Raw genomic sequence first — 14,511 nt, 5'->3', positions numbered from 1 at the left:
GACACTTGCTAGCAGACACCTGCTAGCAGACACTTGCTAGCAGACACTTGCTAGCAGACACCTGCTAGCAGACACTTGCTAGCAGACACCTGCTAGCAGACACTTGCTAGCAGACACTTGCTAGCAGACACCTGCTAGCAGACACCTGCTAGCAGACACTTGCTAGCAGACACCTGCTAGCAGACACTTGCTAGCAGACACTTGCTAGCAGACACCTGCTAGCAGACACTTGCTAGCAGACACTTGCTAGCAGACACCTGCTAGCAGACACTTGCTAGCAGACACCTGCTTAGATCTATCACTGAATATAATGTGTAATTTTACTGATGGTTACTAATGGTTTGCTAATTTCTTCTTGAGCTGTGCAAGTGATTTAAGGAAGGGATTACTAGTTTATTAAGGGATTACTAGTTCATTAAGGGATTACTAGTTCATTAAGGAAGGGATTACTAGTTCATTAAGGGATTACTAGTTCATTAAGGGATTACTAGTTCATTAAGGGATTACTAGTTCATTAAGGGATTACTAGTTCATTAAGGGATTACTAGTTCATTAAGGGATCACTAGTTCATTAAGGGATCACTAGTTCATTAAGGGATTACTAGTTCATTAAGGGATCACTAGTTCATTAAGGGATCACTAGTTCACTAAGGGATCACTAGTTCACTAAGGGATCACTAGTTCACTAAGGGATCACTAGTTCACTAAGGGATCACTAGTTCACTAAGGGATCATTAGTTCACTAAGGGATCACTAGTTCACTAAGGGATCACTAGTTCACTAAGGGATCACTAGTTCACTAAGGGATCACTAGTTCACCAAGGGTTCACTAGTTCACTAAGGGATCATTAGTTCACTAAGGGATCACTAGTTCACTAAAGGATCACTAGTTCACTAAGGGATCACTAGTTCACTAAGGGATCACTAGTTCACTAAGGGATCACTAGTTCACTAAGGGATCACTAGTTCACTAAGGGATCACTAGTTCACTAAGGGATCACTAGTTCACTAAGGGATCACTAGTTCACTAAGGGATCACTAGTTCACTAAGGGATCACTAGTGATCCTCTCCTTGGGAGGGACTGTAAGACATAATAATAAGTAAACACAGCTTCCTTTGAGGGTTCAGATATTGTTGTTGTAAATGGTGAAGCAATTCCTGCAAATTATAGAAGTTAATACGAGATATTTTATCGGTTTAAGTACGTGTATATTTACCTAGTGATAGACAGTATATATAATAATCTATGTGACATGTTAACATGTCTTGTTAAGGAAAATATGATACCAGATATATTAAGCAGATTTCGTATATTTGCTTGTAATAGGTAAGTGAAATGTAGGTATAAATCCAGATTTACTCCTGTTAACCCTTTCCAGGCCTAGTTCCCAGGCCTATTGTGTATCCATATGCTCTTGTGCATATGGATACACAGTGGCTAGTTTACTGTGTACCGCATATCCATCCTGTGGATGGATATGCGGTACACAAACTAGCCACTATCATCCACAGGATGGATATGAGGTGCACAATAAACTAGCCACTACCATCCACAGGATGGATATGAGGTACACAATAAACTAGCCACTACCATCCACAGGATGGATATGAGGTACACAATAAACTAGCCACTACCATCCACAGGATGGATATGAGGTGCACAATAAACTAGCCACTACCATCCACAGGATGGATATGAGGTACACAATAAACTAGCCACTACCATCCACAGGATGGATATGAGGTACACAATAAACTAGCCACTACCATCCACAGGCTGGATACGAGGTACACCATAAACTAGCCACTACCATCCACAGGATGGATATGAGGTAAACCATGAACTAGCCACTACCATCCTCAGGAGGGATATGAGGTACACCATAAACTAGCCACTACCATCCACAGGATGGATACGAGGTACACAATAAACTAGCCACTACAATCCACAGGATGGATATGAGGTACAGCATAAACTAGCCACTACCATCCACAGGATGGATATGAGGTACACAATAAACTAGCCACTACCATCCACAGGATGGATATGAGGTACACAATAAACTAGCCACTACCATCCACAGGATGGATATGAGGTACACCATAAACTAGCCACTACCATCCACACGATGGATATGAGGTACACAATAAACTAGCCACTACCATCTACAGGATGGATATGAGGTACACCATAAACTAGCCACTACCATCCACAGGATGGATATGAGGTACACCATAAACTAGCCACTACCATCCACAGGATGGATATGAGGTACACCATAAACTAGCCACTACCATCCACAGGATGGATATGAGGTACACCATAAACTAGCCACTACCATCCACAGGATGGATATGAGGTACACAATAAACTAGCCTCTACCATCCACAGGATGGATATGAGGTACACCATATACTAGCCACTACCATCCACAGGATGGATACGAGGTACACAAACTAGCCACTACCATCTACAGGATGGATATGAGGTACACCATAAACTAGCCACTACCATCCACAGGATGGATATGAGGTACACCATAAACTAGCCACTACCATCCACAGGATGGATATGAGGTACACAATAAACTAGCCACTACCATCCACTGGATGGATATGAGGTACACAATAAACTAGCCACTACCATCCACAGGATGGATATGAGGTACACAATAAACTAGCCACTACCATCCACGGGATGGATATGAGGTACACAATAAACTAGCCACTACCATCCACGGGATGGATATGAGGTACACAATAAACTAGCCACTACCATCCACAGGATGGATATGAGGTACACAATAAACTAGCCACTACCATCCACGGGATGGATATGAGGTACACAATAAACTAGCCACTACCATCCACAGGATGGATATGAGGTACACAATAAACTAGCCACTACCATCCACGGGATGGATATGAGGTACACCATAAACTAGCCACTACCATCCACGGGATGGATATGAGGTACACAATAAACTAGCCATTTTGGTGACAAAATCTGAAAACAAGTCTAACACTTAGCAAGATTTATAGTATACTTGCAGATACCACGTACTCCTAAGTACAGCCAAGTACTCCCAGGCTCAACCTGTCGGAACCTGCTGGTTCAGCGGTGCCAGCTGTTATGGCAGCTGGTGGGAGGCGTTGAAGACAACGACTGAGGCTCAGGAACATGAGTGAGGGAGAAGGGAGAGAGAGATGGAAAAGGAGGCGAAGAGACGAGGCGATAAATAGAGCTGTAATGTACTCTGGAGTGAAGGTAAGAGGAGGGATAATTGATAATGGGAAAGGGAGGAAGCTCAGGCTCTGGAGATCAAGAGCCCTTTACTACCATCAAAGTGATGATCTCTACCAGCATCAAGGAAATCTCCCCTAGTTACCAGCATCAATGTACCCTCCCTCCCCCCTTTACCAGCATCAAGGCACAGTCCCTCCCCTCTCTACCAGTATCAAGGTACACTCCCTCTATCTACCAGCATCATGGTACCCCTCCCTCTATCTACCAGCATCATGGTACCCTCCCTCTACCTACCAGCATCATGGTACCCCTCCCTTTATCTACCAGCATCATGGTACCCCTCCCTTTATCTACCAGCATCATGGTACCCCTCCCTCTATCTACCAGCATCATGGTACCCTCCCTCTATCTACCAGCATCATGGTACCCCTCCTTCTATCTACCAGCATCATGGTACCCCTCCCTCTATCTACCAGCATCATGGTACCCCTCCCTCTATCTACCAGCATCATGGTACCCCTCCCTCTATCTACCAGCATCATGGTACCCCTCCCTCTATCTACCAGCATCATGGTACCCCTCCCTCTATCTACCAGCATCATGGTACCCCTCCCTCTATCTACCAGCATCATGGTACCCCTCCCTCTATCTACCAGCATCAAGGTATCCTCCCACTATCTACCAGCATCATGGTACCCCTCCCTCTATCTAGCAGCATCAAGGTACCCCTCCCTCTATCTACCAGCATCATGGTACCCCTCCCTCTATCTACCAGCATCAAGGTATCCTCCCACTATCTACCAGCATCATGGTACCCCTCCCTCTATCTACCAGCATCATGGTACCCCTCCCTCTATCTACCAGCATCATAGTACCCCTCCCTCTATCTACCAGCATCATGGTACCCTCCCTCTATCTACCAGCATCATGGTACCCCTCCCTCTATCTACCAGCATCATAGTACCCCTCCCTCTATCTACCAGCATCATGGTACCCTCCCTCTATCTACCAGCATCATGGTACCCCTCCCTCTATCTACCAGCATCATGGTACCCCTCCCTCTATCTACCAGCATCATGGTACCCCTCCCTCTATCTACCAGCATCATGGTACCCCTCCCTCTATCTACCACCATCATGGTACCCTCCCTCTATCTACCAGCATCAAGGTATCCTCCCACTATCTACCAGCATCATGGTACCCCTCCCTCTATCTACCAGCATCATGGTACCCCTCCCTCTATCTACCAGCATCATGGTACCCCTCCCTCTATCTACCACCATCATGGTACCCTCCCTCTATCTACCAGCATCAAGGTATCCTCCCACTATCTACCAGCATCATGGTACCCCTCCCTCTATCTACCAGCATCATGGTACCCCTCCCTCTATCTACCAGCATCATGGTACCCCTCCCTCTATCTACCACCATCATGGTACCCTCCCTCTATCTACCAGCATCAAGGTATCCTCCCACTATCTACCAGTATCATGGTACCCCTCCCTCTACCACCATCATGGTACCCCTCCCTCCAACTACCAGCATCAAGGCACACAAAATCTTCAACCATATTAACCACTCGCCGTAAAACACCAAAAAAAAACACAAACACCAAACGCGAGATAATTTAACACAACAAACAAACATACACAAATACTGCCACGAAAAAAACGCAGAAAAAACGCGTAATTATAGATGGGAAAAAACCGGAATAAAGCTGGGAAGCGCAACTCACAAATAAATAATATTGAAGATAGCCAAGAATTTTTTTTATACATCTTCATACATTTTTATACACCGAGAGGAATGATGTATTTCCCGGGCGTGTTGTAGTGGAGGACACCGCCCACCACGACCATCCTGACTCCATCACGACCCTCCATCCCACCCTCTCTCTCCCTCTCTCTCTCTCTCTCTCTCTCTCTCTCTCTCTCTCTCTCTCTCTCTCTCTCTCTCTCTCTCTCTCTCTCTCTCTCTCTCTCTCCCTCCCTCTCTCTCCCCCCTTTCTCTCTCTCCCCCTTTCTCTCTCTCCCTCTCTCTCTCCCTCTCTCTCTCCCTCTCTCTCTCTCTCTCTCTCTCTCTCCCTCCCCCTTTCTCTCTCTCCGTCCCTCTCTCTCTCTCTCTCTCTCTCTCTCTCCCCCTTTCTCTCTCTCCCTCTCTCTCTCCCTCTCTCTCTCCCTCTCTCTCTCTCTCTCTCTCTCTCTCCCTCCCCCTTTCTCTCTCTCCGTCCCTCTCTCTCTCCCTCCATTCCACCCTCTCTCTCCCTCTCTTCCTCTCTCTCTCTCTCTCTCCCTCTCTCTCTCTCTCTCCCTCCCCCTTTCTCTCTCCGTCCCTCTCTCTCTCCCTCCATTCCACCCTCTCTCTCTCTCCCCCTTTCTCTCTCTCCCTTCATCTCTCTCTCCCTCTCCCTCTCTCTCCCTCCCCTTTCTCTCTCCCTCCCCCTTTCTCTCTCCCTCCCTCTCTCTCCCCCTTCTCTCTCTCTCTCCCTTCTCTCTCCCTCTCCTCTCTCCCACTCCCCTCTCTCTCTCCCTCCCTCCCCTTCTCCTCTCCCTCCTCACTGCACTAGCCAAGGAGTCGAACCCATGCTCTTTTGACCCGCCTCATGGTGAGAGAAAGAGCATGACGCCTTAGACCACTAGACCACACAGTCCTTAACAACGGTGCACCCAGCCAAGCTGGATGTTGTACCCACCATCGAAGGACATACGGTGGTGTGGACGTCTCTGAGCTAATCTCGTTCTACTACTGGCTAAAAAAGCAGTATATTATATTACTCTATGTCCTTCGATTGCGGGTACAACATCCAGCTTGGCTGGGTGCACCATTGTTAAGGACTGATTGGTCTAGTGGTCTAAGGCATCATGCGTTTTCTCTCACCATGACTGATGAAGGTTATAATGGTGTTACCCACAATATGTTAGATAAAAGAACACCGGCAATTAAAGTAACACTGTGGCAACGTTTCGCTCCACATCAACTTCAAGACGTTAAGTAACGGCTTGACAAAACTTCTGGAGAGTGAAACGTTCCCACAATGTCACATTAGTTGCATCTGTGTCCTCTTACCCAACAACTTGACTGATCAAACCTACCATGATTTTTAAGGGGATGGAGGGGTAAGCCAGCGGAAGGCCTCGGTCAGATGACCAAAAGCTCCAACGTCGGGTGTTAAGTACTGTCGCTATATTAGTTGTTTCAGAGACGAAATCATAATAAGACAGACAGCAAAAAAAAAAAACACGGAACGGGTGGGGTTCGAACCTATGACAAATTACAAAACGAGCAGTGATTCAAACCTCACCCGTTCCGTGAGTTGTGTACCAACCTGATTAACCTCGCGGGTGGAGGGGGGGGGAGAAGGACAGGCTTGGGTAGCCAGAAGTAACAAGAACAGTGGGAAAGAAGACTGGTGAATCTATGCTGTAGGCCTACTAGGCCATCCTAGGCCATGCTAGGCCATGCTAGGCCATGCTAGGCAGGCCTAGTTCACAGCCACTCATGTACCTGGTAGCTGGTTTTTAGTGAGAGAGAGAGAGAGAGAGAGAGAGGACTCGAGTATGGAACACATTCGTACAGCATAATGATGTCAACGAGATAACGTCAGTTGATCAAATGAAAATGCTGGCCCACAGATGGCTCACAGCTGGCCCACAGATGACCCTCAGCTGGCCCATAGATGGCTCCAACTTCATCCTGTTCCCTACTTGTATGTCTCATAACAATAGAAATACTTTCAAATGAGCTGATGTAGGTAACAGCTGTTAAGTTGCCAATAAAGTTAGGAATCCTTAACCTTGTCAAACCCTGTGTAGAGAGAGAGAGAGAGAGAGAGAGAGAGAGAGAAGAAGAAGAATCGACCTCAAGTCACAACAATGACCCAGACATTAACACGGGAGAGTTGTTCCCTGGACCACCTAGTGGAGTACGACCCTAAACTCGCATCTACCCTCCCAGCTCTCCCACAGTGACTCCCCAACTCACCATCTCCCCCGCTGGGGCGGTCATCACCCAAAACAAATTAAACCACCTCATAAACTGGCAATTATACGTAACCCAATAAAGATACTTGTATTTCCCATACTGCATTGTTGATCCCCTTAGTGTGTGTGTGTGTGTGTGTGTGTGTGTGTGTGTGTGTGTGTGTGTGTGTGTGTGTGTGTGTGTGTATGTATGTATATATGTATATATATATATATTATATATATATATATATATTATATATATTATATATATATATATATATTATAGGGAGGTACCACCTCTAGAACTGTCCTGGGGACCCTCATCCTCAGAGAAAAGAATAAACTTGCTTCAGGGAAAACTCAAGGTTCTCCCTGAAGCTGTTTGAGAATTTTCTCCTACCATCCCCTATATTTCAAGTATGTTTTATTTAAAGACAAAATACATTGACAAAACATTCACAAAAATATGGTAGAAAGTAAGACAACATAGGTAACTCAGAGCTACATCTCGAATACTTCGTCCAGCTCCCCGGCGGTGGGCGGCGTGCCCAGAATGCTGCAGGCATTTCCTCTCTGGATTGCAACGCTGAGTCTCTGAAAGAGGAAGCTGGTCGCCCTGTGGTCCTTGGTTTCTATGATGAGCTTTTCACCCACCTCTGTTAGGAACTTTAGAGCACACTTGCCCCATGCTCCATGGGTCTCTGACCCTATTGGAATGAAGTTATAGCAAGGGGGAAGGTCTTCATATTTGCGGATCTTCTGGGTCTCCCTGTGGCTGGCAGCTCCACCCCCTTCCACTACGGAGTATGGCAAGTAGGTGTCTGCCAATGTGGCGGCACATGTGTAGTCCCAGGCAATCTGCTTTCCATCCTTCCAAGGTAGCAAAGTGGCTCCATCAGGACGCTTTTGACTTCCATCAGACCTCTGCACTTGGGGTTCCCGTTGAGCTGGGCAACGGGCTGTGGCGAGGCTTCTCTTTATGATGTCATTGACCTCCTCATGCCTGGCATACTTCCCTTCTGCTGTGTGACACACGAGACCATGAAGTCCGAATTGATTAGCTGTCGCCCTGCCGCAAATACACCTATGTTCGGTGAGGATGGGGGTGGCTAGGCGAAGAACAACACCAATCCGAATGGCCTGTGGGTCTAGTCGAGTGCCCAGGGAGGAACTGGGAACAGCTAACAGGAAATCTCCTGAGTGTGGTGCCTTCACTGCCAGGAGACGAGCTTTGTCCTTTCCTGAGGCGTTGGAGAGCATTGTGTTGGCGATTTTTTCCATGATCGGTTTGTCCCAGTGGGACTGTTTGTGTTCTTTGGTAGGAGCTGGTCTACTGGAGAAGTCTGTAAGGATGTCCCACCGAATCGCTGCTTCAGTAAACCTGGGGTCTTGAGCTCCTACCACGTCTCTCAAGCGTTCGGGAACTATCTTCTTGACTAATGCACTGGAAGCCAAACACAAAGACAGAAAAGCAGGTAAAGCAACATGCATTGCTTTGCGCACCCCTATACCTCCCAGTCGCACTGGGAGGGTTGCCTGATCCCATTGCTCATCCTCTAGTGACAGGTTCAGTGCCTTCTTAAGGGTTGACCTCAGGTGTGCGTCATATTCGTCGAGTGTTGGGTTGTCAAAAGAGGGTGCACACCTCAGGAAGTAAGTGAGTCTTGGAATAGTAAGACACCTTGTGAGGAGATACAGAGCATCATGGGCATCAAGATTACTTATTCTCTCCTCCATTCTCATCAGGTCATTCAATTTGTCCTTTAGGACAGTGTCAATGGCCTGGTGACCCAGCGGTGCCCCCAAGAGGGCACTGTTGGACGGAGTGGTAGTAGAGACTTCTGGGAGGATTCTTCACACAGCATTGATTATTTCCTGGTTCCTGCGATGATTTCGCACATGGAGGGATTGAGGATGAGTCCCAAGTCTTCTCCCAGTTGTAGGTCCCCTACCAGGGACTCTTCAGTACCTGCCAGAGTGCCATCATCCAGGTACCAGATGTTGAGCTCGCTGCATAGGCTGGATGTTAGTTCTCTTATTGCCAAGCAGAAGAGAAGTGCAGCTAGTGGGTCACCCTGCTGAACACCTGATGATGAGAGAATTTCATGTTCTCCAAACAAAAGAATTGAGGGTTTGCTGTAGCCGGCTGAGATGAAGGGAAAAAGACTGGGGAAGCAATCCCGAACAGCTGGCAAGACAGCATCTCTCTTTACCATATTAAAGGCATTTCTAAAATCAAGTTTGACTACAGCCTTGTCTTCTGGTAGGTCCCTGATGTAGGCCCTTGCCGCATGAGCTGCAGCTTCACTGCCTTGAGGGACCCCAAAGCCCAGTTGGCGTGGCTGGAGTAAACTGGCAGCTTCTAGGCGAATGTTTCTTACTGCTGCTTTGGCAACGAGACGGCGAAGAGTGTTTCCAACCGCAATGGGTCTGATTCCCCCATCCTTCTTCAACACACACAGTGAGGCTCCAAAAAAGAAAGGTTTAATTTCTTCTGGGATTCGCCCAGCCAGGCAGTTGTTGACGAAAGTTGTTAACTCGGTGAGAAGAAGTGATGCAGATGCACCGAGTACTGGATTTACCATCTCCTTGAGGTGCTGAGGTCGAATTCGAGTGTAACCTCCTGCAGATCCTGCAGGAAATGACACAATCGCGATGGGGTCTTCCTCAGGGTTGTCGTTGATGGCTATGGTGTCCCTGGTTGGATGCTTGTCTCTTAGTGCTTGGGCTGTGGTCTCATCTTTGGGGGCTACAGTGTCGTCACTTGTAATTATTCGGATTGCTCCCACTGTGTTACCTTCTTCAATTTTTTTTCTAACCTGTGCGCAAATTTTCTCGTTTTCAGTGGGACTTTTCTTGGGTCTACCTTTGTGATTCCTGCGATGATGGGGCAGAGGGACACAATTCTTGGGTAGTTGCGCACTGCCTTGATAACTGACGTGGTTAGCAGTTTGCCTCGTCTCTCAGGAACTGCAAGACAGACATTGCCGAACAGGAGCAGGTTGCGCCATGCTTGGATGGTGCCTAGGGCTTCTAAGTTGGTGGAACCTCCATTCACCTGCTTAAGAAGGTCTGTGAATTTCCCTGCTGCATATGGGCGAGCCGCTTTAGGGATGTGGGATAGGGTACTGTTAGCAGTTGAACAATGGTCCAGTGTGGGTAGATTGGTAAAGCACTGCGTACCTTGTCCTAAGGTTCGTAGGTTCGAGTCTCCTTCAGCCAGAGATCAGTATATATATATATATATATATATATATATATATATATATATATATATATATATATATATATATATATATATATACACTGATCTCTGGCTGAAGGTGACTCGAACCTACGAACCTTAGGACAAGGATATAGCCCCGCTCCATAAAGGTGGCAGCAAAGCATTAGCTAAGAACTATAGACCAATAGCTCTGACGTCCCACATCATAAAAATCTTTGAAAGACTGCTAAGAAGCAGGATTGCAAATCACCTGGATTCCCAAAATCTGCACAATCCAGGGCAACATGGGTTCAGGGCAGGTCGCTCCTGCCTCTCACAACTACTGGATCACTATGACATGGCCTTGGATGCACTGGAAGAAAATCAGAATGCAGATGTAATATACACAGACTTTGCAAAAGCATTTGACAAATGTGATCATGGCGTAATAGCCCATAAAATACGTGCTAAAGGAATAACTGGGAAAGTGGGGAGATGGATCTTCAACTTCCTAACAAATCGAACACAAAGAGTAGTGGTCAACAGAGTTAAATCGGAGGCTGCCATAGTGAAGAGCTCTGTTCCACAAGACACAGTACTCGCCCCCATCTTATTCCTTATCCTCATATCAGACATAAACAGAGATATACGCCACAGCACCGTATCATCCTTTGCAGATGATACTAGGATCTGCATGAGGCTGTCATCTGCTGAGGACGCGGTTAACCTCCAAGAAGATATAAACAAAGTTTTCCAGTGGGCAACGGTAAACAATATGATGTTCAATGAGGACAAATTCCAACTACTCCGTTATGGAAAACTGGAGGAGATAATAACTAGAACAGAGTATACTACTGACTCCGGCCATACAATAGAGCGGAAAAATAATGTAAGGGACCTGGGAGTAGTAATGTCTGAGGATCTCACTTTCAAGGATCACAACAGTGCCACGATCGCACGTGCAAAGAAAATGATAGGATGGATAATGAGAACTTTCAAAACGAGAGATGCCAAGCCAATGATGATCCTTTTCAAATCACTTGTTCTCTCTAGGCTGGAATACTGCTGTACATTAACATCTCCATTCAAAGCAGGTGAAATCGCAGATCTAGAGAGTGTACAGAGATCCTTTACTGCACGTATAAGTTCTGTCAAGCACCTTAACTACTGGGAACGCTTGGAAGCACTTGACTTGTACTCGTTGGAACGCAGGAGGGAGAGATATATTATAATCTACACTTGGAAAATCTTGGAAGGAATGGTCCCAAATCTGCACACAGAAATCACTCCCTACGAAAGTAAAAGACTGGGCAGGCGATCCAAAATGCCGCCAATAAAAAGTAGGGGCGCCATTGGTACACTAAGAGAAAACACCATAAGTGTCCGGGGCCCAAAACTGTTCAACAGCCTCCCATCAAGCATTAGGGGAATTGCCAATAAACCCCTGGCTGCCTTCAAGAGAGAGCTGGACAGATACCTAAAGTCAGTGCCGGATCAGCCGGGCTGTGGCTCGTACGTCGGACTGCGTGCGGCCAGCAGTAACAGCCTAGTTGATCAGGCCCTGATCCATCGGGAGGCCTGGTCATGGACCGGGCCGCGGGGGCGTTGATCCCCGGAATAACCTCCAGGTAAGGTACGCAGTGCTTTACCAGTCTACGCACACTGGACAATACCTTGGCGTGTAGCATGAGCTACACGTTTGATCCAAGGCAGCCAGCTTTCAGGGAGAAGGCTTACAGCTTTTCATCTCATCCCCTGCATGCATCAGCCTTACTAGAGATTTGAACAATGCAAGGAATTCGCGAGAGCATGCGAAATATACACAAACACTGATCTCTGGCTGAAGGAGACTCGAACCTACGAACCTTAGGACAAGGTACACAGTGCTTTACATATATATATATATATATATATATATATATATATATATATATATATATATATATATATATATATATATATATATATATATATATATATGTCGTGCCGGATATGTAAAACTGGTCAATTAGCAAGAACTCATTTAAAATTAAGTACTTTCTAAAATTTTCTCTTATACGTTTAAAGATATATTTTTTTCATTAATGTTGATGTAAAAAATTTTAATTTTGCACCAAAAGAATCTTAGAAAACTTACCTGACCTTATTATAACAAGAACAATTTATTTTAGCCTAACCCAACTAAATATATTTTAGATTTGTTTACAATAATTTAATACTAAACAAACACAGTGAAATATATTTTTTTCGTTAGGTTCAGAATGATTTTGACGAAATTATTGCATACACAAATTTTCACTTGTCCTATATGGCAAGATGAACGTTGCTATTTAGGCCAAGATCGCAAGTTCTGCCTATTCTGCACGATATATATATATATATATATATATATATATATATATATATATATATATATATATATATATATATATATATATATAAGTAATTGCAAGACAACTATGCAATACACAACTGTGCAATACACAACTATGCAATACACAACTATGCAATACACAACTATGCAATACACAACTATGCAATACACAACTATGCAATACACAACTATGCAATACACAACTATGCAATACACAACTGTGCAATACACAACTATGCAATACACAACTGTGCAATACACAACTATGCAATACACAACTATGCAATACACAACTGTGCAATACACAACTATGCAATACACAACTATGCAATACACAACTATGCAATACACAACTACGCAATACACAACTGTGCAATACACAACTATGCAATACACAACTATGCAATACACAACTATGCAATACACAACTATGCAATACACAACTGTGCAATACACAACTATGCAATACACAACTATGCAATACACAACTATGCAATACACAACTATGCAATACACAACTATGCAATACACAACTGTGCAATACACAACTATGCAATACACAACTATGCAATACACAACTATGCAATACACAACTGTGCAATACACAACTATGCAATACACAACTGTGCAATACACAACTATGCAATACACAACTATGCAATATACAACTGTGCAATACACATCTGTGCAATACACAACTGTGCAATACACAACTATGCAATACACAACTATGCAATACACAACTATGCAATACACAACTATGCAATACACAACTATGCAATACACAACTACGCAATACACAACTATGCAATACACAACTATGCAATACACAACTATGCAATACACAACTACGCAATACACAACTGTGCAATACACAACTATGCAATACACAACTATGCAATACACAACTGTGCAATACACAACTATGCAATACACAACTATGCAATACACAACTATGCAATACACAACTGTGCAATACACAACTATGCAATACACAACTATGCAATACACAACTATGCAATACACAACTATGCAATACACAACTACGCAATACACAACTATGCAATACACAACTATGCAATACACAACTATGCAATACACAACTATGCAATACACAACTATGCAATACACAACTATGCAATACACAACTATGCAATACACAACTATGCAATACACAACTATGCAATACACAACTATGCAATACACAACTATGCAATACACAACTATGCAATATACAACTGTGCAATACACAACTATGCAATACACAACTGTGCAATACACAACTATGCAATACACAACTATGCAATACACAACTATGCAATACACAACTATGCAATACACAACTATGCAATACACAACTATGCAATACACAACTGTGCAATACACAACTATGCAATACACAACTGTGCAATACACAACTATGCAATACACAACTATGCAATACACAACTATGCAATACACAATGCAATACACAACTGTGCAATACACAACTATGCAATGCACAACTGTGCAATACACAACTGTGCAATACACAACTGTGCAATACACAACTATGCAATGCACAACTGTGCAATACACAACTATGCAATACACAACTATGCAATACACAACTATGCAATACACAACTGTCCTATACACAACACAGTGTCAACAACAGGGAGACACTAACAGTGTACTTACCTCCCCCAGTCGTACACTCTTCCCTCAATGTCAAACATCAAG

The 14,511-nt window shown here is 44.6% G+C and overlaps 1 long non-coding RNA gene across 1 annotated transcript in view; it reads right to left on the bottom strand.

Moving 5' to 3' along the window:
* LOC138855446 (uncharacterized) overlaps nt 1-14,511 on the bottom strand; it is a 98,997-nt gene that overhangs the window by 84,340 nt on the left and 146 nt on the right. The window contains exon 1 of the long non-coding RNA XR_011394671.1: nt 14,470-14,511. This exon is cut by the window's right edge and continues 146 nt beyond it. This is a non-coding gene — a long non-coding RNA (uncharacterized lncRNA). The remainder of the gene's footprint in view (nt 1-14,469) is intronic.

Source organism: Cherax quadricarinatus, chromosome 94 (assembly GCF_038502225.1).
Source record: "Cherax quadricarinatus isolate ZL_2023a chromosome 94, ASM3850222v1, whole genome shotgun sequence".
NCBI classification, from domain to species: domain Eukaryota; kingdom Metazoa; phylum Arthropoda; class Malacostraca; order Decapoda; family Parastacidae; genus Cherax; species Cherax quadricarinatus.
This window is presented reverse-complemented; position numbering and strand designations above follow the sequence as displayed.